The sequence below is a fragment of the Electrona antarctica genome, assembly GCF_951216825.1.
Source record: "Electrona antarctica genome assembly, contig: scaffold_25, whole genome shotgun sequence".
In the NCBI taxonomy this organism is placed as follows: domain Eukaryota; kingdom Metazoa; phylum Chordata; class Actinopteri; order Myctophiformes; family Myctophidae; genus Electrona; species Electrona antarctica.
The window spans coordinates 10,403,304-10,428,295 of NW_027637034.1; positions in this window are offsets into that span (position 1 = coordinate 10,403,304).

A 24,992-nucleotide genomic window follows, 5' to 3' on the forward strand; every position below is an offset into this window, starting at 1 on the left:
TCTATTTCATTGAAGCAACTCCTTAACATTGTTTTCATACCATGGATGTGATAAGAAAATGTATCAAACATAAGGGAATACCGGGTGTACCAGTTTGGGCGTTTGAGTCAGTTCAATGGGAAAATACATTGATTACACAACAAAGTAAAATAAAACGTTTGATTGATTGAGTTGTACAATGTTATACAACCCTAAACTAATTTAAAATACACTCTGTAATGAAAGACAGCTGACTGAACATAATATTGGCCAATATGTCAAATATGTAAATATGACATATAATGGTATTGGTATGGCGTGTGTTACAATTGACCCACTTTTGCAAGTTGTTCTTTGGCGTTGCTTACAGACCAGAATGAACGTGAATTGCGTCTAAACACGATCCAAACTAATGAAGAACATAAGCATGAAGACATCCATGTGGATTTTTAGTCCCCAACATCAAAGAAAATAATTGTAGCCCACAGATACTCCAGGTGTAAAATCTTACGCCTTTTGAGAAAAGACAGTTTTTCGCCAATAATTCCCAGTAGGATGAAGGTAAACACTTCAAACTTCCTGGGCACGTAGAGCACGCTGTACACATACTGACGCGATGGCGTCATGATACCGTTGACCAATCAAGAGATAACGTGCATGTTACAACCATGATGCGTTACAAACGTGGCGGCTCTCCCCAACAATATATTGTTTGTTAAAACTAGAATGTATTTTTAATCAGACATGACGGAAGGATATCCCTTGCTATCAGTGTGTACATCTATCATCTGTAACCAAATGGATACATGCAGTTTTGAAATGGTGAATGATAAAGTAAGCTATTTAATTTATTTATGACGGGGATTCAGTGACCTGGTCCTACACAGGTAAATTAACAATTGTATTAACTACTAATAAAGAAACACAAATCATCAGTGTATACTGAATATAGATTATTGTTTATGTATATTTTTCCAACAATGTATGTCTCACCATACTGAATCTTAATCTCTTGATTGACAGGTGTTCGGCCCTGCAGCACTGTGAGCCAGTAGCGTCTGTGCATATCCATAGGACTTTGAATCAACTGTACAGGTATATGAATGTAATCACTCACCTAATGTTGATTCATTGAATACTTGATTAACATTTTGCAAATGGTACAGCGATATCGTTATACATTGAAGCTTAAAAGAAAATGACATTATACATAAGTGCATTTTTTTGTTTAACTTTCTTGTTTACTTTAGTTGCCATTGTATCACTGGAAAGATTGTTCGTTAAATCTTAATCTAAACCATTTCCATGTCGATCATTAATTGTTGCTCTTTTCAGATCATGGAATTCACCAAAAAGATAGGAAAAGTCCTATCTTTTTTTGCGTCCTGTCTGGCGAGAGATTCGCACGTGTTTTAATTTGTGTGGCAAAGAACCAGCAAGACCCAAGATGACTGAGGACTGAGGACGCCGAGAGGACGAGTCGCTGTCACTCTGCTCGGTGACAGCCTGCCTCTATATTTCTAACTTTTTTATGTTCGGGACCCAGTCCTTCTTGTACGCGAAAGACGGTCTCCATCCGAGTCCCCGCGGATGCGAGTTGCTGCTCAACAACTTGCGCCGGTCCACCGCTGATTTAGACGCTGCCCAAACTCATCAATCCACCACACTCGTGACTCTACTATCGATCATCAATCATAGGCCTATCTCACAGCCCGCTTTTCACGCCCACTTCCGGTAAATAGTGGTGTCTTTAACATTAGCATTTACACGTTTTTTTCTCTGGAGAATCTAAGTACATTTTCTAATGTAAAAATGTGACAGACCAATATTATTATGAAGCAAACAAGATGGTAAATCAGCTCGAACAGATAGAACAAACCAAAAGTTGTAGACTTCTTAAATTACCTCTGTTAACATGTAGCGTCTATGGAGTGACGTCACGCTATCACCACTAACCCCAAAAGGGGGCGTATTAAGGGGGGCGGGGAAATTCTGTGAGATAGGCTTATTACTCCCGTCACCACGCGTTCAGCCACACCCACCTCTGTGACTGCTTACCCCTCCCACCCAGCCTGTTGTTTACACCAGCCATGTGTTTCAAAACACTTCCGGGTCCCAGCATACCACTAACCTCGTCCATAACCACGATAGCCCCCCCCTTGTGGCCAGGAGGACCCACGAAACCCACCACCTTTCACATACCTACTATTATCTCTGTTCGACCTCACTCCCAACACTCCATTTGCACTGTTACAGTCTCTAATCTTATTCCTATCCCACTCCAAACCCTTAAGACTCCCCATATTTCGACTTCACCTACCGGTCAAATTACAATTAAAATTGCTCTATTAAATACCAGATCACTCAATCTTAAATCAAATATCTGCAACAACTTCATCACATCTAAACATATTGACCTTCTTGTCCTCACTGAGACATGGCTAAAAAGTGGTGATTTTAGCCCCCCCACTTTTTCCTATTTGCACAAACCCAGGCTTTCTAGCCGTAATCTTTAAGAAGGATTATACTCATTTGGTGATTTCACATCTTTCGAATATCTAGCCTTTTCTATAAACAAACAACACACCACCCTGTTCATTGCAATATATCGCCCCCCGAAACTAAATGTTTCTTTTATTACTGAATTATCCGAACTGCTATCCATAGCCATGACAAAAAGCAGCAGAACAATTATTCTCCTCGGCGATTACAATGTCCACGTTTGTTGTCCTAATAACCCCCTAGCCAAGGATTTTCTCAACATCACAGAATCTTTTGATTTTGAATTACATGCCTCAGGGCCAACTCATGACAAAGGCCACATTCTCGATTTAGTTTTATCTTCAGATTCCAATATCTCCTCTTTAGAAACAATACATTTTTGTTTGTCCGATCATACATTTGTGTCAACCGTCTGTGTTTTAGCTCGTCCAAATCCTGGGTACTCTTCCTGGCGGCCACGCGCACTCTTCAGCCCAGTTCCATCATTGAGAGAGGATGACAGTTCTGACACTGGTTAGTTATTTTCTTTTCTGACCATAATTGTATACAGTGGGCAGAAGTGTACAAATCACTGCTTATATTGTAGTGAAACAATCACTGCAACTCTGCATTTATTGACCTAATTTCCTTGTGTAGGTGCCATTCTGAAGGAGATGCTGCTGCAGAATCGGCTCTTGATGAAGGAGGTTACAAGACTAACAAAGACTGTAGCCACTGTACACCTGGAGATGAGAGAAGAGATGAAGGACCTTGTGGCGATTAGCTCTGCGTCGCCACGCACGCCCATTGGTGCCGCACGTTCAGACAGTTCCCTTTATGAATGACATGACGTCACGCACCTGTCTAGCTGCAGGAGGAAGTGCTGTGACAGCGGCGGAGGCTGGAGGGTTTCGTTTGGACTCGCGGTTACGTTTTGTTGGATTATAACCCTTTATGTTTATCATTCGTTGTTCGCACGGAGCGTTATCGTTTGGAGGACAAGGACAAGTCATTGTGGAGAGGATCACACTTAGAGGACTCCCCGGGGATCGTTTGGATCGTAGGAGGACCACTTGGAACAGTGGGGATTTAACCAACACTTAGCCTACGTCCGTGAGTGAGTGACTACTAACAGAACAGCTGAGGGGTTTTGGTTTACAAACTAACGCGTACCGTGCAGGGTACACTAAACCTAACTGTCAGGATATAAACTGGAACTGTATTGGAACTGACTACTGAACTGAACTGAACCTATGTGTGCTTTGATTTCAATATATACATATATTAACTGCAATCTACGGTGTAAATGGTAAATGGTAAATGGTGCATTTATATAGCGCCTTTATCCAAGGCGCTTTACATAGATTGTGCATTACATTCACCCATTCACACACACATTCATACACCGATGGCGGCAGAAACCATGCAAGGCACCAACCAGCACATCGGGAGCAATTAGGGGTTAAGTGTCTTGCTCAAGGACACTTCGACACCAACTCTGGGGGAGCCCGGGTTCGAACTGGCAGCCTTGCGGTTGCGATCCAGCCACTCTACCCCTGAGCCACCGCCGCCCCTGTCTGTGCTTTATTGTGTTACAAGTGACTTTACAGGGTGTGTAGTGTGGTGCGGACCACATTAGCTGCACAGCCTTATGAAACGGTTACCCTCTTAATTGAACCTTTTGTCAGGATACAACTGCCTGGCTGGCACCCCAGAACCATGCTCTATAACAAACCGTTACATAGAAAAATGGCACCCCAGATGGGACCGTTTTAATTTAAACAATGTGGCGGCGTGCATTTTGTCGTTTGCAAACAGCTCACAGAAGACAGTACGTTTTAACCAGGTTTTAACAGCAACAAACATGGATGACTTGACTGACAGTAATAAGACGCGGATGGCCACTATAGACTCTGTAAATATGAGCTAAATCGACTGGTCAGGGCCCCGCTACTCGAATTGGCGCTACCCAGGAAGTGGATCAATGGATTGACACGTGGCCTTGATTTTAAAAGGTTCACACAGGTCGAAAAGCTGACTTCTCGCCGACAAGAAATAGATGCCATGAACTTTCAGAAAATGGAACCCCAGATGGGACAAAATAACACTGTAACACTGTAAAAAAGAAAAAAGAAAAAAACACTACACTGTAAAAAACGAACTTGTATTTTTTCCGGTTTTACACTGTAAAAAAAAATATTTTTGTGGTAACAAGAAAGGGGAAAGAGGTATTTACACTGAAAACACTGTGAAAAGGGTTGTTTTTTTGGAAAGTGAGGTTGTGTGTGTACTCCAAAGGTTCACAAATGGATACAGAACTTGAGAGGTTGCTATTTGAGAATGGAGGGTTTAAGTGCGGTTATGCCGGCGATTGCATCACCCAATTCCCCCACAGCCTCTAACTCACCCAATCCCCCCACAGCCTCTAACTCCCCCAATCCCCCCACACCTGGTACATCCCACAATTCCCCAGCCAATGCTTCCCCAGCAGAACCTCCAGCTGCTAATGTACAGCCACAGCAGGCAATAAGGTACCCATTATTGGATCTGGGGTTGCGCCCGGAAACAAGGGATGTTCCAATGCAAACCAATGAGCTACAGCAAACGCAAACAAATTAACTCCAGGAGGATTTCCAAAATCTCAGAGAAACAATGAGGGGTGGATTGGAGAATTTTGCAAAAGTACTCAAGGAGATGGAAAAACAAAAAGCCAAACAATTGCAAGAAATGTTGGATCTCCAAGCAGAGTACATAAGGAAGGAACTGAACCTAAACTTAACTTGGAAGCTGAAACAATTTCTCACTGAGTCTGGAAAGGACAGGGACCTCGCACTATTACCCCTCATAAAGACTGTCAACCACCTGAATGAAACCATTGCTAACTGTTCACAACAGCTAGCAGAATTTTCAAACCAACTCAAAGAGGTGGTTGGCGAGGTGACTTGTCTGAAACAACAAAGCGCTTCTTCCACTCTTTCCAGGTCCAAGGTCCAAACTTCACCACTTGGTGACGTTTTTGCACCTGAGACATTACAGGCCAGAAGCCAACCGCATCCACTGTGTTCCACAATGCGGAAAGGTCAGTTCGGAAGTTTTAACATCTTCAGCTCCGGTCGCCGCTCCAGTTGACTCAGCTACTGAGGGGAGAGTTCGGTTCCTCGTACACAGCCCTGTGAAACTGGAGTTTCCATCATTTGGGAGAAGGGAGGATGGTAACGACCCCCTTCGTTACCTGGAGAAGTGTAACGATTTTCTTTCCTTAAACCCACTTAACAATGGGGAGCTACTTGCCACGCTGCGCAACGTGCTGTATGGCACTGCTCGTGACTGGTGGGATGTCGAACGCAAGGACATCCACACTTGGGTCGACTTCGAGCATAAGTTCCTTGCAGCTTTTCTGTCCGAAGATTATGCGGATGAACTTGAAGAGCGGGTGAGAACCAGGGCGCAGGGAGAGGAGAGCATTAGGGATTTTGCGTACTCATACAGGTCTCTATTGTTGCGTTGGAGGCCTGATATAACGGAGGAGAAAACCATCCAAATGATCTCGAAGAATGCTCGCCCTCAACTGGCCAGTCAACTTCGAAGCAGCCGTGTGGCCTCGGTAGATGCACTAGTGCGTCTAGGTCAACAGTTGGAAAAGGATGAAGAGAAACAAAAAAGGATGCAGGATAAGAGAGGTCAAGGTATGAGTAAAGGCTTCCGCTTCCAATTCTACAGGACAAAATTCTTCTCAGGCCTACTGCTGGCATTGTAAGGGTGCCCATTCCCCTGCCTCATGTCCCAACAATACGGCACAAAAAAGAAAATCCAACAAATGGGATAAAAAAACTGCAGACTTCCTCCTTTACTCCTCCTACTGCCCATGCAGTCTCTCATTCTGGGCCAAATACGGCCAGGGATGCCACTGTACCGGACACTTCCTCTTGTGTCTTGGCTTCTGCCTTCCATCCACAGCAACTGCTTGTGCCTCTTTCCGTTGTAGGGGTGGAGGTTAATGGAATCCTTGACTCAGGTTCGACCTATACATTGCTTAATGAAGAAATCTGGAAGAACATTGTTGGGAAGAGCAGAAAGCTTAATCAGTGGTCGGAAGGACCTCTGTTTTTGGCAGACGGGAGCCGTTGGGATGGGCAGAGGTAAAAATTACCATGCAGCGCCGCTCATGGACTATCCCCGTGGTTATCCTTACTGCTGAGACCTTGGCTTTTCACGTCGTCCTGGGACTGGACTTCATGTGTGCCAGTGGGGTACAGGTGGACGTTGCCAGCAACCGCTACTGGTTCAAAGACAAAGACACTGTAAAGTACTCCTTCCTTGCCATGTCCCTGCAAGAGCCATCACCAGGCCAAGCATGCTTCTTTACGGCAGTTGCCCCACGCTTAACTCCGCCTCGGGCAGGTGACCAGGACCTAGAGCTCTGGAAAGGCCCAACTCCGTATTCAACTTCAGCGGAATGGAGATGTATGCACGTCAGCTCTAGGGTGCACAGAAGTGCTCACACACAATATCTTTGTGACCCAAAACATGCCCATCAAGCAGAAGGCCTACCGTGTTTCACCATCGAAACTGAAGATCATGAAAGAGCTCATAGACGAAATGCTTGCTGCGGACGTCATTGAGCCTTCTTCTTCGGCATGGTCTTCTCCTGTCGTCTTGATCCCAAAGAAGAATGGGAGCTATCGATTCTGTGTTAATTACATCAAGCTGAATGCCATCACCCACACTGACGCCTACCCTCTTCCCACCATTCAGGAGATTCTGGAATCACTTGCGGGCTCTGTGGTGTTTTCCAGCATTGACTTGAACAGCGGTTATTGGCAATGCAGAATGGATCAAGAAAGCCAGGATAAGACTGCTTTTGTCAGTGCTTTTGGGCTGTTTCACTTCAAGGTCATGCCCTTTGGCCTTAAAAATGCCCCCGCCACTTTTCAACGGCTCATGGAGCAGACTTTGGGTGATATACCCTCTTAATTGAACCTTTTGTCAGGATACAACTGCCTGGCTGGCACCCCAGAACCATGCTCTATAACAAACCGTTACAACCTGAGAACTGTTAACTGTGAGTGGACAATCCAATAAAGCATTACACTTGTTTACAAGAGGGCTTGGCCTTGTTCAATTCATCAAATCCCCTGAAATCCCCTTGATTAACCCATTTTGGGCGGGAACCCCTTTTGGTGTTTTAAGCATTGTTATACTTTAGCCATTGAGCAGATCTACAAGCTCAGAGTGCTGCACCGAGTGCCGCATTACGAGCTTGTAGGTCTGCTTGTAGGTCTGCTATCTAACCCATTAAACCTTTTCCCCACTTCCCCCCCATAGTTGGACAAATGAATGAGATCAAGGAGGATGTCCGTCATCTGAGGCAGGATGTTCATCACTTGCGGACAAAGCATGGCCCACTTGTCTCCACCAGAAAACCTTGGGCTCCCCTTGACCAGCATCGATGCATTGACTCAGCTAGAGGGCAAGCTCGCTGAAGATGACGGCACTGTTGGTGATGGCATCGTAAGTTTTAATTTGCAAACCATGTAATGCTAAATCTATTTATTGTACTTATTTCCATGGTGTTGGATGTTTGTCTTAAAGACATTTTTGGATTTTCATTGTAGGTCTTGCATCTAGCAACGAAGGGTGGGAGGGATGTCAAAGCCACGGTGTATCGGATGATGCCCCTGTCTGTTGATGACAGATGCTGTGGCGCAGGAGATCAATTGGACCGGGTTCAGGAAAACATGTTTCAAAGAACTGAAAGTGAAGGACATTTTGCATATTATTATGTGGACTAAAATGAAGTAAATGTACAGTAATTTGTTCAATGTATGACCTTGTTGTTGTTCTGTCATTCCATAGGCTTTGAGATGTATAGAGAGCGGCAAGGGGGTGACCGAGGCGGAGTTTCAAGACCAGCTGAAGCGGTATCTGAAAGGAGCTCGTGACCGTCACATAGGAAGGAAACAACCATGCGCGCCAGGCAGCCCGGCAGCTCAACCGGTGGTCGGTGGCTCAAATGCTGAATAAGCTCGATATGACAAACATGGAGTGCTGTCACTGTGTGGGGACTTTCCTTGTCTTTCTTTCTCAATCTGCCAACTTGGACAGGAAATCATCTTCCTCTGGGTCACTGTCTGAAGTGGCAGAAGATTCACATTCGCCATCCCTTTGCTCTTCTGGGTCAGATTCTGCTTGCTCTTCAATGGTTCTGGTGCTCCCTTAGGTGTGGCTTGGTTTATACGTTGGAATTCCTCATGTTGAAAACTTCCTGAGAGGACATCCTGGGGAACCCTCAGGTCGGAATTGGATTACATGCTGCAACTGTGGTCCATTGCAGTCACAGGTTTCCAGTCTGGCTCTGACCTGCCGCATTTCACTGCACATCTCTGCAGTGGCTTTGCGGATTTTCTCCTTCTACTTGAGTAACTGACACCAGCTAGCCATCTCTATTTAATTGGGTCCGATTAATCAGTCTGTCTTTACAGATAAACAAGCCCAGCTTGAACAGATCTACAAGCTCACAATGTTATATAATGTAAATATAATAATTCAATAATAGAATGAGATCATATCGGCCATAACAGCAATTAATTATATTGATATCGGCCAAATGTGTCATCGGCACATCCCTGATACTTTCAGAGTGAATGTTTTTAACTCAAATCTTTGCTTCTGGGGGGGGGGGCTGGAACAACATATTTCCAGATGGAGGACGGCAGCCGGCATGTCCTTGACATGAACATGTTTGAGAACCACTGACAAACATGGGTTTTTCAGAAAACTGTCAGAATTAAATGTTTGCGAACCACTGACAAACAAACTGTCAGAATTTTGAAAGCATTTGTAGAAAGAAATATGCTTAAGTGTCTTACATTCATTTAAATTGCCTTTGTACATTTTTTTTTAAATAAAAAAAACAAAAGGAAGTTCACATTGGTGCTGCATTATTTCATAGGCCAGTGGTCTACTTCAACAGGAGAAATCTACAAGCTCCCAACATGTCACAGATGTGATTTATTTTATTCTTAACCAGTTGAACTCTAGCATACATTCTTTACATTTGCATTTGCATTGCATTTACCATTTGTAACTTTCTTGAATCATTTAAAACAACCAGTGCTTTATTAAGCCTAAATGTGTGCGGCATATACGACAGCGTCACACTATCCCGCCGCCATCGGTAGATGGCGTTCGAGGCAGCGGGCGCGGTAGCCCGCCCGTGAAACACTGATCAAGAACGCCGCGCCCATGGCGCGTCACGCGCCCGGCGGAGGACACGATCGGCGGCTAGGGTGCATCAAAATTCAATGCAAAAAATGTAACAACAAATTATCAATCTGTTCTTTTGGAATTTTGTTCCAATGGCTATAGAAATGATCTTTGCAAAGTTTGGGGAAAATTCATTCAGATTTACAGGTCCAACGCAGCATGTGAAATTTAGGTAAAATGCCAAAAAGTGCCATTTTCGGTGCTTTTATAACTCCCATTTTCTATTATCAATTTATCAAAAATACAACAAATAGTTTTTGAGAAGATGTTATTGGAAAGAGCAAAATGTGTTTATTTAAGTCTTAGTCCTCCACTGTGTTCATGTTCAGCCGGCGCTTGCAGCAGCTAAGATTGGGCTGCTCACAGCGGTAATGCTCAACTGCTTGCAGCACATTCTGCAGATGTTGCTCACTCTTCACTGCTGCCACAAAGTCTGTTGTGAGTTTGACCCCTGCATGCTCGGCGCAGTCATTGACGACGTTGATAGCACGCACATTCACCAGTCACCACACCTGCCTGGAATGATGCACTGGTAGCCCAATCCTCTACATTGAGTGAGATGAATGCTGGATCGATCTGCAGCTGGTGCATACCGAACCAGCAGTCTGGGTTGGCAAGGTCAGCCAACCTGGTGGTCGGCGAGAGGACTGGAAACTGTGGCTTGCCGAAACCAGTGCCAAAGCGCTGCTGTGGGGCTAGCATGGGAAGATCATCTGGCTTGTGATCCAAGATGGCATCCCAAAGTGCACGTCGCTCATCAGCTGGCACCTTGGTGCTGAAGAGTGCCAGGGGCAGCATGTCAGGAGTCAGGTACCAGACTTGTAAGTGTGCAGGTTGTGGTAGAGTGTGAGGTCATTCCATGCAGCATCTACGGCCGTGTCACAGGTCAGCCAACATGTTGCGTCCGAATCTTCTGCACCTGCTGCAGAAGATTCCGCACGCAAGGTGATATGCCGCTCCAGCATAGCCAACTTGAGAGTGTAGAGTAACTTGGCCATCCAGCATGCCTTGTGCAGCGCTCCCGGTCTTTGGAAGTCTGGAGTCTGTGCTGCATCATCTGCACCCAGATAGACAAGACACAGCTGCACAAACTTGTGGTAGTCGCCTCGCTTGTAGTCTATTGTAGTCTTGGGGGTACCAAGAAATTGACATTAACATTATGCCAATATGTACCAATGCAACACCCCCCCCCAAACCGGTTCCTCTTGCAAACCAACAGGGGGGAGGGTGACATCCCTCTTGGCACTAAATCACTGGTTCACCACACACACACCAGTTTGATGTTTACACTGACTAAGCAACCAGGACGCCTCAACCTCCCAGCGACCCCTTTTGCCTTTTTAAGTGCTTAAGCAGGAGATGGGCTGGCACGCAAGAAACCGTTCAACCAAGAAACAGACTCACAAATCAACACGCAAACAGATCTGCGTGGAATTGGATTACAACACGCACACACACTGCCTTAAACGATTCTGGGCTGCAAACACCCACGCAACGCTATAAATGAATGTGTAGGACACCTGTCCTCAAATGTTATTATTACTGTTTCTCCTCTTTGTTCTACCCATGTTCTAACCACTGCGTTGAGACCAGAGTGAACATGTCCGTCAAATGAGAGGAAATGTGTGTGCGTTGGTGCGCACGTGTGTGTGTGTGTGTGTGTGTGTGTGTGTGGGTGTGTGTGTGTGTGTGCACACATCTGAAAGAGAAGATGGCTTAAGCGATTAGGCCAGCGATAAGGAGAGAGTGATAGGTGCACAGGACAGCGTCTTTCCCTCTTCCTGTGGGCCGTAAAAGCTGGATAAACAATTCTGTTGACTCCCCAACTAAAACTGGTTAAAACTGGATTTGGAGTTAGACAAAGGAAAACGCCTAATTTAGTTTGAGACCTTTTTTCAATATAACGTGTGTCACCCAAGACACGTTGCTCATTTTGGTCGAGACGCTGGCTGAACCACATCAGCCGGTGCGTTCTTTTACGGGCAGCCGGTGGGCTGCACCTCCGCGAAACCACACTAGGACTTAGAGCGAGTCCCGTCTGCTAACAACTTGTGGGTTTCCATATGAAACGATTTGATCGACTTTTCTATACTTTATACTTTAACCAAAGAAGGACGAGTAAAGTTACACTCGCGTGCAGCGCTGGAAACTATTTGTCAACTTTACCCTGGTATCCAGTTTCCGAGCGCCGCTGAGGTTTCATCATCAAAAGGTTGGTCAAAGATGTGTTTGACTTTCGAGCTCCCAGAACGACATGATAACTAATGATAGGGTTAGCTACCTTTTGACTTAGTTTTGTCATTTAAATCTGAAAGTGACGCCAACCAGAGCCTCTCCTCGCGCCTCTTCCCTCTTTCTTCTTCCTAAAACTATACTATCTATTCTTTGCTACGTGTTTTAAACAGAACGAAGCTATAATTGTAATATAATTTTGACCAGATCGAATTTAATTGTGTACTACCATTGACTAACTCCGCTTCACCGCGCGAGTTATCAACAGTAGGACTCACACCGGCCTGGCAAAATATATATTTTCAATGCACAACAGTTTATTTAGCTGAAGCTCATGTCTCCACTAAATACCTGTTGACGCGCTCGTTCATTTGCTATGTGGTGTTATTTTGAATGAATGATTGCACACGACCAGGTGCAAGTATTTTTGTAACAGTATTTCGATATAATAAATATCTCATTTTGCTGGTACAATCTAAACAAATCTCTGGACTATTCTTTGATTCCGTCTGTGTGTATTTGATTTGTTTTATATTGGGGGGAACTGTAACACAGTATTTATTCATACCAGGTATTCGTAACTCACGTCTTCAGATAGACGTTTTTATGATAAGATACACAGTATGTACATAGTTTCAAATCGCTTCATTCCGAGTGGAAACTATGTGTATATTGACAGGCTAAGTGACTCACGTTTTCAATTGGACGTTAATGAGATGCAAGTAGATAGGAATTAAATGTGTATTCGATTCGCTGGCGAGTCGGGGTTGCATTTGATTTCTGGCTAATTGACATCATAATCTTGCCTAATAATCCCTACACTATCATTGCCGCAACACATGCAGTGAGTTCAGCACGTAACCTGCCCAGGAACGGTTGTTCGGCGTTGGCAGTAATGCAGCGGTACAATGGGTCACTGTATTTGTGCGGCAATCCTGCAGATGCCTAAACAAGGTATTCTGTCCTCGTTTGCAGAGGTGCCAACTAGACAGATAGCTAACACACTTGACATTAAATGAAGAATGAATTGACGCTTGAAACTCCTCTTCTCTTTAAAGTCTTTTAGTTGGTAAAACTGTAACATAAACACAAAAAAGTATCACTCAAAACATGAAATGAAACAGCTACAGTACATACTTTTATGCAAACAAATGCACTGCCTACAAACACAAACTCACAGAGCACATGGTGCTTATTGGCAATTAACCAAACTAGTGTGTGCAAAATACAAAATATCCACATGAATGTCAAAAGGATTAACATGCATCAATGCAACATTACATTATGACAACAAAAAGTATAGTACTTGAAACTTACAAGCATATGTTTCACAGAGATTCACACACGATGAATGGAGGTGATGTGTACTCTAGCTCAGCTTGGCTACTACTGAAAAACACACGGGTGAACTGCATAACTGACCAACTCACCACTAGAGGGTGCTGTATACAATAAAATAAAAACATGACTGAACTTAAACCATGCATTATATACGTGGAATGAAATACCAGTACACTCCCCCGTCTGGTATAATAACTGTATACCACAAATACTGTATCTACATTACTCAAAGTAAGTATTTCTTTCTTTTTCTTCTTCAGATTTCTTTAGGAAGAAGGACGAGTTCTGAAACTGGTCGTGACTCGTGAGTAGGTCTTAGCAGTCCCGTTCTTCACCAACTTGACTTCCACTTTCCTGACTTTGCCATCACTACTGGGAATGGTCTTCACGATCAGTCCAGTGGGCCATTCATTTCGTTTGACTTGGCTGCCTTTTAGCAGCACAACATCTCCCACTTGGATATTGCGCTTCTCTTCAGTCCACTTTCTGCGAGGTTGAAGGGTGGACAGGTATTCTTGCCTCCAGCGCTTCCAGAAAGTGTCAGCAAGGCATTGGACATGCTTCCATTGTTGCTTGTAGAGGTCTGTGAGATTGAAATCTCCATGTGGAGCTGATGTTGGATCCATCTTCCTTGTCAGGAGCATTGCTGGCGTCAGGATGATAGGTGAATCCATAGGTGAATCCACAACTCGTAAGTAGGCCACTGCTCCTATGGCCATTGTGGAAGCATCGCAGAAAACACAGATTTCTCTTTGCTGTGTTGAAGATAAGGACACAGGAACGTAGGGCCTTGGAATGCAGAGCTGCTCCAGATCCTTCAAAGACTCTTTCCAGGCTCTCCAGTATTGCTCCTTTTCGGGTGGGAGAGGATCATCCCACTCATACTGCTCGGAGGCAAGTTCTCGAATTAGGGCCTTCCCTTGCACGGTAATGGGAGCCACAAACCCAAGAGGGTCGTAGAGACTGTTAACTGTTGACAGAATACCTCTCTTGGTAAATGGCCTCTCTTCCGAAGACACTTTGAAGGTGAAACTATGAGACTCCAGGTCCCAGCTCAAGCTAAGGTAAAGGATCTGCTCCAAGATCCAAATCCTTAAGATCTTTTGCTAGGTCTTCTACAGCAAACGATTCCATGACAGCGTGACTGTTCGACGCTATGTTAGACTCAGCCAACATTGCTTTTGTTCTCTTCAGGAGATCAACTGCCTCTTTTTCTGTGGAAAGCGAGGTCAAACCATCGTCGACGTAGAAGCTTCTATTGACGTACTGCTTTGCATCCTTGCCACGTTTGTTTTCCCCAGCCTGGGCAGCCCTCCTCATCCCATATATTGCTACGTCATTTTTCGTCCTGTTGAAAACTGTAGCGCCGAGACTGTCTGTAGCCTCTTCCTGGCCTAGGCTGTAATCACAGTGTTGACGAGAATGACTTGACTGTTGTGTAGAGCCAGACATGTTCTCCTTGACATGGATTGTGTTTGGACAAGGATTGAGGAATGATGACCTTCCATTAAGCAGCAAGTTAGTCTTGTAGACTGTCAGACTGGTAGGCTTGTGAGCTCCTTTCAGACACACATCTCCTATTACAACCCATCCCAGGTCGAGGCGTTGTGCGTATGGAGCGTCATGTGGTCCATTATGCTGTTCCCGCACTTTGTGGAGTCTCAATGTATCTCTCCCTAAGAGCAGGAGGATCTGTGCGTTGGGATCCAGTGGTGGAATCCTGTCAGCCACAGGTTTCAGATGGGAGTAATGTCGTGCCACTTCTGGGCAAGGGATTTCTGACCTGTCGTCAGGGATTAGATCACACTCCAACAGAGTGGGAAGAAGTACTTTGGTGCACCCATCGAGAGACTCAATCATGTAGTTGTGTGCTCTTCTCCCTGAGGTCTCCATCACACCCGAGCATGTCTTTAGCGTGTAGGTCTCAGAGCTTCCTGTTATGCCAAAAACATCAAAGAAGTTGGATCGTGCTAAAGAACGATTGCTCTGGTCATCCATGACCACGTACATTCTGACTGCTTTTTCAGGATGTTCGGCAGGATACACTTTAGCAAGACATATTTTTGAGCAAGATCTTGGGCTGCTTTTTCTTCCACAGATCTCCGTACATTTTGATGTCACTGAAGTAGACGTATCTTCTTCTTGCTCCCCGTCATGCTGTTCCAACATGGCAGAGGATTCTGTATTTACAGAAGCAGGGCTGGGGTGTAGAGCAGTAATGTGCATGTCACTCTTACACTCCCAACATTTCGGTGTCACTTGGCAGTCCCTAGCGACGTGTTTAGTCGAAGCACAACATTTGAAGCAGTACCTATTCTCCTTTAAGTAAGCTATACGCTCACTGAGTGGCTTGTTTCTGAAGGTACGGCACTTGCTGAGAGGGTGAGGTTTTTTGTGAAGAGGGCAATATTTATCTGGATCCTCTTGTTTCCTCTCTGACACGCTGGCATTATTAGCAGCAGATTCACTTTCCACCTCTGTCTTTCTCACGGCCACTTGGGTTCGGTTCTTCACAGGTTGTTCCATCCTTGAGACGTTTGTAGGACCACTTGATGAGAAAGCGAAGCTTGGATCATTTCTTGTCCTTGCTTGTTTGCGAATGAATTGTGCGAAAATTGCAAAGGGTGGAAAGGAAACATTGTGGCTGTCTTTGTATTGTGAACCGATAGCCATCCACTTTTCTTGCAATCCATATGGCAGCTTTTCCACGATTGGATTGATACCTCGAGCTGTGTCTAGATATCTGAGCCCTTGTAGATAACCATCCTCCTTAGCAAGCTCGAGCTCCAGAAGTAGGTCTCCAAGTTCTCGAAGTTTCACATTGTCCTTGTTTGAGATCTTTGGAAAAGCTTCAATTTGTCTGAATAGCGCATCTTCTATCACTTCGGGGGCTCCGTAGGTTTCCTCAAGCCGTTTCCACAGCATATAGAGGCCTGCTGCTGGTTTATTGACGTGTACAGAGCTAATCCTCTTTGCCTGTTCAGATGACTGAGGCCCCAGCCATTTGACCAGAAGATCTAGTTCTTCTTTAGCTGACAAGTTCAGGTCTTTGGTGAGGCTGGTGAAAGAAGATTTCCATCCCCTGTAGGTCTGTGGGCAGTCATTAAATTGCTGTAGACCTGAGGCTACCGTCTCTCTTCTGATTAGATATTTGACCATATCTGACATAGTAGACGTCTCATTTGAAGTGGCAGTCTGAACATTTGTGTGTTCATATTGCTTCAAGATTGGCCCTTTAACACTAGCGCGTCGGAGCGGTCAGGCTGACCGATTTTGAAATTTTGAAGTGGATTTTCTTTGCCCATGAAGTCCTGAGAAAGTTCCCCTTGCATGACTTTTTCTAAATGTTCGATTCAAACCATCTCTGTTTTTTTTTTCATCTGAAACGTTTTGGAAATATGATTTTAGACATAATTCTACTAAAATGTCTGCTCTTTTGCGGTCCGTGGGACCGCTCTTAGAGCCCTCACCCTTTCTCCCCCACAAGCCGTGCTGTTCACACCTTCCTCCCGGCTGGAGACGGGCATTGTTCAAGCTAATGTGTCATTTGCATTCCAACCTACATGTGGAAGTCCACATGTAGGCAAACTTACATTACAAACTTACATAAACTAAATGTTGTTTTAGATGTTATATTTCTTATATGCGGTTTGCAGAAATAACGATGTCTGACTTTATTTCTCGAAACGGAAAAAGAAATATGTTGACTATACACACCATCTTTAGCATAATTATGTTGGAATAATAAAGTTTATAGCATTGTGACTATGTCGCGCATATTCATTTCATATATCAGCGCATCAAAAATATTTTTACTTTATTTTTCGGAGGGCACGCTAAACGAACAGTGTAAAAATGACATGAATCAATGACATGAATCATTCCAACGCGATAGACCTCCTTCCCTATAATGTATCCCCTCTATATAAAAATGACAATATATAACGCTAATGTCGTATTTATTTTATTGTCTCAATACAAAGATGGACAGTGTAATTGCTGCGCAAGGGTAATTAATTATAGTGACATGTGAGCGCTATATTGAATATATAGCGCTCAGATCGTCACTATAATTATAGTTTCTGAAATGAAAAAGAAAATATGGTGTGTTGTACAGAAACTAGCTATAGCTAGCGCTATATTGAATATATAGCGCTCACATCGTCACTATAATTATAGTTTGGTAAACTGAAATGAAAAAGAAAATAACTTTTCTGCACGCGACCAGTGGAACTGATTTCCACGCATCACGGCTCTCTTTTTTTCTCTCTCCCTCCCTCTCTCGTGGAGAGGGAGAAAATATCCAAGTAACTGACGGTGAGGTATGCGGAAGTGCATTTTAGATAACGCTGTAGCACTATTTGTGGCGGTGATGCGTCACATGACTTGATCTATCCTATGGTGTATATATAAACCGTGCTGCTGCTACGGATCTCTCTGCTGGCACAATAAATCAAATATATATAAATGACATCGATCATAGGCGGCGGCTAGGCCAGGCTTAGCCTTCCCAACAATTATGCTGGGTATTTTTAAAATATATATAGGCTAATATGTGGCTAGCCGGCCGCTCCCAAACTCCCAACTCCTTTGTCTGTAGCCTAAACTTTTCTGATTTGCACGCACGCACGCACAGCTGTCGCGCATATTCATTTCATATATCAGCGCATCAAAAATATGGTGAAATATGGTGTGTTGACTGACTGGCGTATTGTTTCCACCTATCTATTGAGCATAGCTAAATAAATACATGTTGAAAAATAACTTTGAGTTGTCCTGTCGAGTTGAAACGCTGCCTTGAATTAGTTGGAATGTGACATTTAGAAGACAATGGCAAGTCGTCAACCCCCCGCCACGGGGGGAGAGGTGTGAAGAGATGCAGGGAGAGAGTGGCCAATGGAATTGCACGAAAAACACCGGTCAGCCTGACCGTTAGCCGTCATAGTAGTAGTGATTTTAATTCAGACATGCTAGTGTTAAGATCAGCTGATATGTTTGATTGTAGATGGTGTGCTGCAAACTGCTGGTTTGGTCGCACAGTGTGGAAGCTCGGCTCTTCATTTGGGAATAAGTCAGCAGAATTTTCCATCTCACGTTTAACATGGTGTCTAGCTGATTTTGTATTCAACTGCTCTTGTGGTGTATTTTGTGGTGGGGCTAGAGGATCAGAAAGCTGCTGTCTTGGTGGTGTTGCGGATCTGAGCACATGAACTGTGGGCTCTAGGTGCTCCGATTTCACTGCATTTTCACTGCCAATAGAGTGTGAGTGTTTCCGAACATACTCATTGGTCCGCTGAGCAGGATTGGACGTGGGTACTTGAATATCAGCTGTCCGATAGGATCGGGATCCGCCTTCTTCAAACTCCTCAGCAGCCTCCAAGACCTCCGCTTCTGCTGTGGCAGCAGCTGCCACTTTCTCTCGCTTCAAAACATGTAATTGTGCATCTAAATGTGCTTCCTTATATGCTGATTCTGCAGCGATGCGTGCCTTCTCTTTCATCACATTCGCTTCCTTTTCAGCATAAGACACTGCTACTCGTGCAGCCTCTGCTTTTGCACGCGCTCGGACAGCCGCGTCACTGGCTGCTGACCGACCAGAATGTATTGATGATCTTGTATGTGTACGTGAGGATTTAGAGTCATCACATCTTGACCGTGTCTTAAGTGACTCACATTCTTCTGTATAGCCATGGCGCTGCATCTCTTGCGTTTTGCCAACTGATTTAGAAGACATGTTGTATGCACTTGTCAAGCACTTTCAGTATGTAAAGTCTCTTGAGTTGTATTAATGCTTTTTTACTATTCTGTCCTCGTTTGCAGAGGTGCCAACTAGACAGATAGCTAACACACTTGACATTAAATGAAGAATGAATTGACGCTTGAAACTCCTCTTCTCTTTAAAGTCTTTTAGTTGGTAAAACTGTAACATAAACACAAAAAAGTATCACTCAAAACATGAAATGAAACAGCTACAGTACATACATTTATGCAAACAAATGCACTGCCTACAAACACAAACTCACAGAGCACATGGTGCTTATTGGCAATTAACCAAACTAGTGTGTGCAAAATACAAAATATCGACATGAATGTCAAAAGGATTAACATGCATCAATGCAACATTACATTATGACAACAAAAAGTATAGTACTTGAAACTTACAAGCATATGTTTCACAGAGATTCACACACGATGAATGGAGGTGATGTGTACTCTAGCTCAGCTTGGCTACTACTGAAAAACACACGGGTGAACTGCATAACTGACCAACTCACCACTAGAGGGTGCTGTATACAATAAAATAAAAACATGACTGAACTTAAACCATGCATTATATACGTGGAATGAAATACCAGTACACAAGGTAACCTCTGGTAAGCGTGGGGACTCCACCTTGAGGCCAGTGAAAATGTGGCTGAGGATCACCTCACCAATGTGATGCTGGCACCGGGCCAGAGCAGTGGTCTACCAAGTGAGAGCTGGATGGCAATGCAGGCTGCTGTGAGATGGCCTGTGTTTGATGCAGTGTTGTCAAATGCCATGTTCACAACCTGGTCGGCACAGCACCACTCCTGCAGTAGCTTACATGTCAGCCTGGCAATGATCTCTACACACGCCTCGTGTGTAGAGATCCCCTTGTATATGCTGGCACGCCAAGCAATTTCAGCTGCTCTGCATCTCCAACCACCACTGTCAAACGCTCCTCCAACTGGCGCACATTGCTTAGCGTTGGTGTCAACTTGCCGTCCCAGTGCAGGGTGCACATAGGAGGTGGTGTCCACTGCTTGTGGTGTTCTTTATTGACAGCCTCCAGCACTTTACGCTGTGATCGATCTACTGTTGTGTATGATGCTGAAATCATTTCACAATTACTGCCCGACTCTGTGATCAGGGCGCACATGAAGGCAGCCTGCTGCTGCATTGGTGTGATCTTCAACCGTATAGCCAGTGACATAAGACTCGGCCGTAGATGCTGCATGGAATGACCTCACACTCTACCACAACCTGCACACTTGCTTACAAGTCTGTTGACGAGGGCATTGCAATATCAGCCATAAAAGCACTGGAGAGGCACCTCTGGTACCTGACTGCTGAGATGCTGCCCCTGGCACTCTTCAACACCAACGTACCAGCTGAAGACTGACGTGTACTTGCGGATGCCATCTTGGATAACAAGCCGGATGATCTTCCCATGCTAACAGCAGCGCTTTAGCAGTTTCCAGTCCTCTCGCCGACCACCAGGCTGTCCGACATTGCCAACCCAGACTGCTGGTTCGGTATACACCGGCTGCAGATCGATCCAGCATTTATCTCACTCAATGTAGAGGATTGGGCTACCAGAGGATTGGGCTATCATTCCAGGCAGGTGTGGTGACTGGTGAATGTGTGTGCTATCAACGTTGTCAATGACTGCGCCGAGCATGGGGTCAAACTCACAACAGTTTGTGGCAGCAGTGAAGAGTGAGCAACATCTGCAGAGGTCCTGCAAGCAGTTGAGCATTATCGCTGTGAGCAGCCCAATCTTCACTGCTGCGAGCGCCAGTTGAACATGAACACAGTGAAGGACTAAGACTCCATTTTCAAACATTTTTCAATGATGATTTAAATGAAAATGTAATGTTTGTTCTTAAGTAAACACATTTAGCTCTTTCCAAAAACATCTTCTCAAAAACTATTTGTTGTAAACTTGATGAATTGACATGTTATGTTAATAGAAAATGGGAGTTATAAAAGGACCGAAAATTGCACTTTTACCCAAATTTGACATGCTGCGTTGGACCTGTAAATCACCATATATTGAAAAAATATTTTTCACATGTTCTTTAAACATGAAGTGGCACATTTTATCAAAGGAACAGATCAGGTTAAACTTGCACATTTTGATGCACCCTATCGGCGGCGCGCGGGGACCGCCTCACGCCAGCGTCACGCCATGACTTGCTAGCTGGGGCTCAACCCATTTCATTTCAAGAACCCCCAGTTTGACATGCATTATGGCTACGGACCCCCATTTAATGACATTTATCTCTGGGACCCCCAATTTATATTGTTAAATCAATGTTAATTTAACTGAGAGTGTACACATGGACCCATCAGGGTCTATTTGGTTCCCATTGTACACTCTCAGAGTTACAGACCCATAAGAGTCCATTTGGTTCCTAACTATAATTTAGATGGGGACCCCTGGAACTCCCTCAAGGACCCCTGTGGGTCCCCGGACCCCACTTTTGGAACCACTGCTATAGGCACAGGGCTATTTGAAAATAGCCGATCTACAAGCTCTACCCATTCAACATACTGTGATTGTGAAAAACATTGTTATCTAATATAACTGTTGTGAGATCAGGATGACTGAACCCAAAATGCAGAGTCTCAAAACAGTAAGGTTCAAAATCCAAAGATTTATTGAAGGCAGTAAGGGTCACAAACAAAAGGTAGCTGTAAGCTAGCTCAGGAAAAACATTCCAAACTATTCAATAGTACAAAATAACTTAGGAAGACCAAGAAGGCAAAACTCCGGTACAAGGCAGTAAATCAATAGTCCAAATGCAAACCTTTCAAGGAGCACGAAAAACAACGAACCAGGAACACACAGGACTGCTAGGGGAAAATGACATATGTTCTGACCGTGAGTGTTTGTTTGTAGTCCAGTTAAATAGGGAGCAGGTAAATTGTCAAAGTGTTCACAGGTGGGCTGACGAGGGAGTAGGAGACAGGTGAGCAGTGTGAAGGAATGGAATGAGGGAGTGGCCAGGGTGCATGGTCTGTGCAGAGACAGACCATGACAATAACTGGCTATTTGATAAGCTATTTGTGTGTAGTTAGTTAGACAGATGCCAGCTTTTTTTTTTTTGTGGCATCTCTGTAGAATATCAACATTTTACTGTGTTCATTCAATGTGTACAGTGCATCTTAGAATAGCTTCAATGTACATATTTAAGGGACCAAGAAGTCACGTAGTGACTTTGGTCACTTATTGTTTTTGTGTTTATTTTTCTTCTTCTCCTCCTTCTTCCGCCAAAAATGGCTGTTCTGACTGAACCGTGCAGTCGGTTTTCACGAAACTTGTCAACATGGTAGAGGACCATGCCAAACGGTGACTATGCGAAGCCCATGACGATTGGCCAAATGGTGGCGCTATAGCACTCAATTGATGAAAACTTGCAAACTTGCAAACTTTGAACGTGCATATCTCATGAACCGTTTCACCGTTGGCAATGACACTTTGATACACATATGTGTCTCCTCATGCCGAACAACTTCCGTGTTCTGACTTTTGACCTCTGACCTTTAGATCACCCGCCATTTTGAATTATATGAAAAACAGTTCAAATGTAACTCCTCCCAGAATCTTTGCTCAAAATGCATGAAAACTTCTACACGTGAACTTTGGACCGATACGGACAAATAATCGTAGCACATTTTTTCAGTGAAAAAATGAAGTTTTTATGAGCCAATGAAAATTGCGCGCGCACGCACACACACACACACACTAAAGTTTATACTGAATGATGTTACTGTTTAGAATGAGTCAACTGACTGTGTCTGCATAGCTCAGTTGGTAGAGCTCTCGCCGTTGGACCACAAGGTTGTGTGTTCAAATCCGGGTAAAGACAACTCAGTGTATTCATTGTGTGCTGCAAGATTTGTGATGACTCAACTATAGAAATATTGAAGTAGATTACATTTGACCCATCAGGCACTCGGACATGGCATCACAATAATAGACATACTAGTAACTGAAATAGTGTAATAGTGTAATAGTAGTGTAATAAGTCTCATTTTGTAATAGTGTAATAAGTGTGTTTAGTGTAATAGTGTAATAGTGTAATAAGTGTAATAGTGTAATAATAGTGTAATAGTATAATAGTGTAATAGTGTAATAGTGTGATAGTAGTGTAATAGTGTAATAAGTGCAATAGTGTAATACCGTACTGTACTGTACTGTACTGTACTGTACTGTACCGTACCGTACCGTACTGTACTGTACTGTACTGTACCATACTGTACCATATCTTACTGTACTGTACTGTACTGTACTGTAACATACTGTACTGTACTGTACTGTACTGTACCATACTGTACTGTACCGTACCGTACCGTACTGTACTGTACTGTACCATACTGTACCGTACTGTACCATATCTTACTGTACTGTACTGTACTGTACTGTACTGTACTGTACTGTACTGTACTGTACCACATGTTACTGTACTGTACTGTACTGTACTGTACTGTACTGTACTGTACTGTACTGTACTGTACTGTACTGTACTGTACTGTACCGTACTGTACTGTACCATACTGTACCATATTGTACCATATCTTACTGTACTGTACTGTACTGTACTGTACTGTACTGTAACATACTGTACCGTACCGTACTGTACCATACTGTACCGTACTGTACCATATCTTACTGTACTGTACTGTACTGTACTGTACTGTACTGTACCGAACTGTACCATATCTTACTGTACTGTACTGTACTGTACTGTACTGTACTGTACTGTACTGTACTGTACTGTACTGTACCGGGACATGTTATGAGCATGTAGATCTGCTAATTTCTATAAGTTTGATTACTTGTGCTTTTTGTACTCAAAGTCTTTGTTGATGCTCAAATCTACATTTCAATAACCATGACAGAGGGACATCTACACCCACAGACAGACAAACTGAAATTGTACTTTTTATATGCATGTGTCCTCTGCAGACTTCAGTTCGGCTTTTGATATTGTTAGTCCCTTGTATAAAATCTAAACAACATGAATGTAAATCTGTTCATCATTAGGTGATTCTACTCCATGTTAACAAACAGATCTCAACAGGTCAAGGTAAACTCTGTGATGTATGCGATGTATTTGTTTAGTTATAGTTATTCTATTTATAGTGACTCATAGGGATAGACTATGTGACAACCAGGTATAGTCTGGTGACCATCGGAGAGACGGGTGACAGCCGGAATGTAGACGGCAGCTGGAATGTAGACGACACCCGGGTGAGCAGTATGGGTTAGCGCCCCAGCCTGTGGGGACTGGTGAGACTGGGAGTCTGGTGCAACGCACAGGTCCTGAGAGCAGGAGTGGACCTGGTGAGACGTAGGAGGGGCCCGGTCAGGAGTCAAGGAAAGTGTTTCAGTGTACTAACACAAGGAAAGCCAGTGGGCCGGATGAGTGCAGTGCCTTCCTCCTTAAGAATTTTGCATCGGAGTTGGCTCCAGTGTGGCAACCAATATTTCAAACCTCTGTAGACACACACACAATTCCTCTGTCTTGGAAAACCTCACACATAAAGCCATTACCCAAAATCCAATGTCCAAAAGAACATAAGGATTATAGACCCATAGCCCTCACTTCAGTGATTATGAAATCACTTGAAAGAATACTTTTACAACATCTTGTTAGTATAACCAAAGATAAATTCGACCGCTGTCAGTTTGCTTATAAAAAGGGTTGCGGCACAGAGGATGTGGTTGTCACACTGGTCCACCTAATTACGAAACACCTAGATAAGTCAAATAAGAATTATGCAAGGGTGCTGTTCTTAGACTTCTCTTCAGCTTTCAATACAATACAGTCTGACATACTAGTGTCAAAGATGGTACAGTTGGAACTGAATCCATACTTAATTCACTGGTATGCTTCCTTTCTTACTAACAGAGTACAGAGGGTGAAGGTGAACACAAGCCT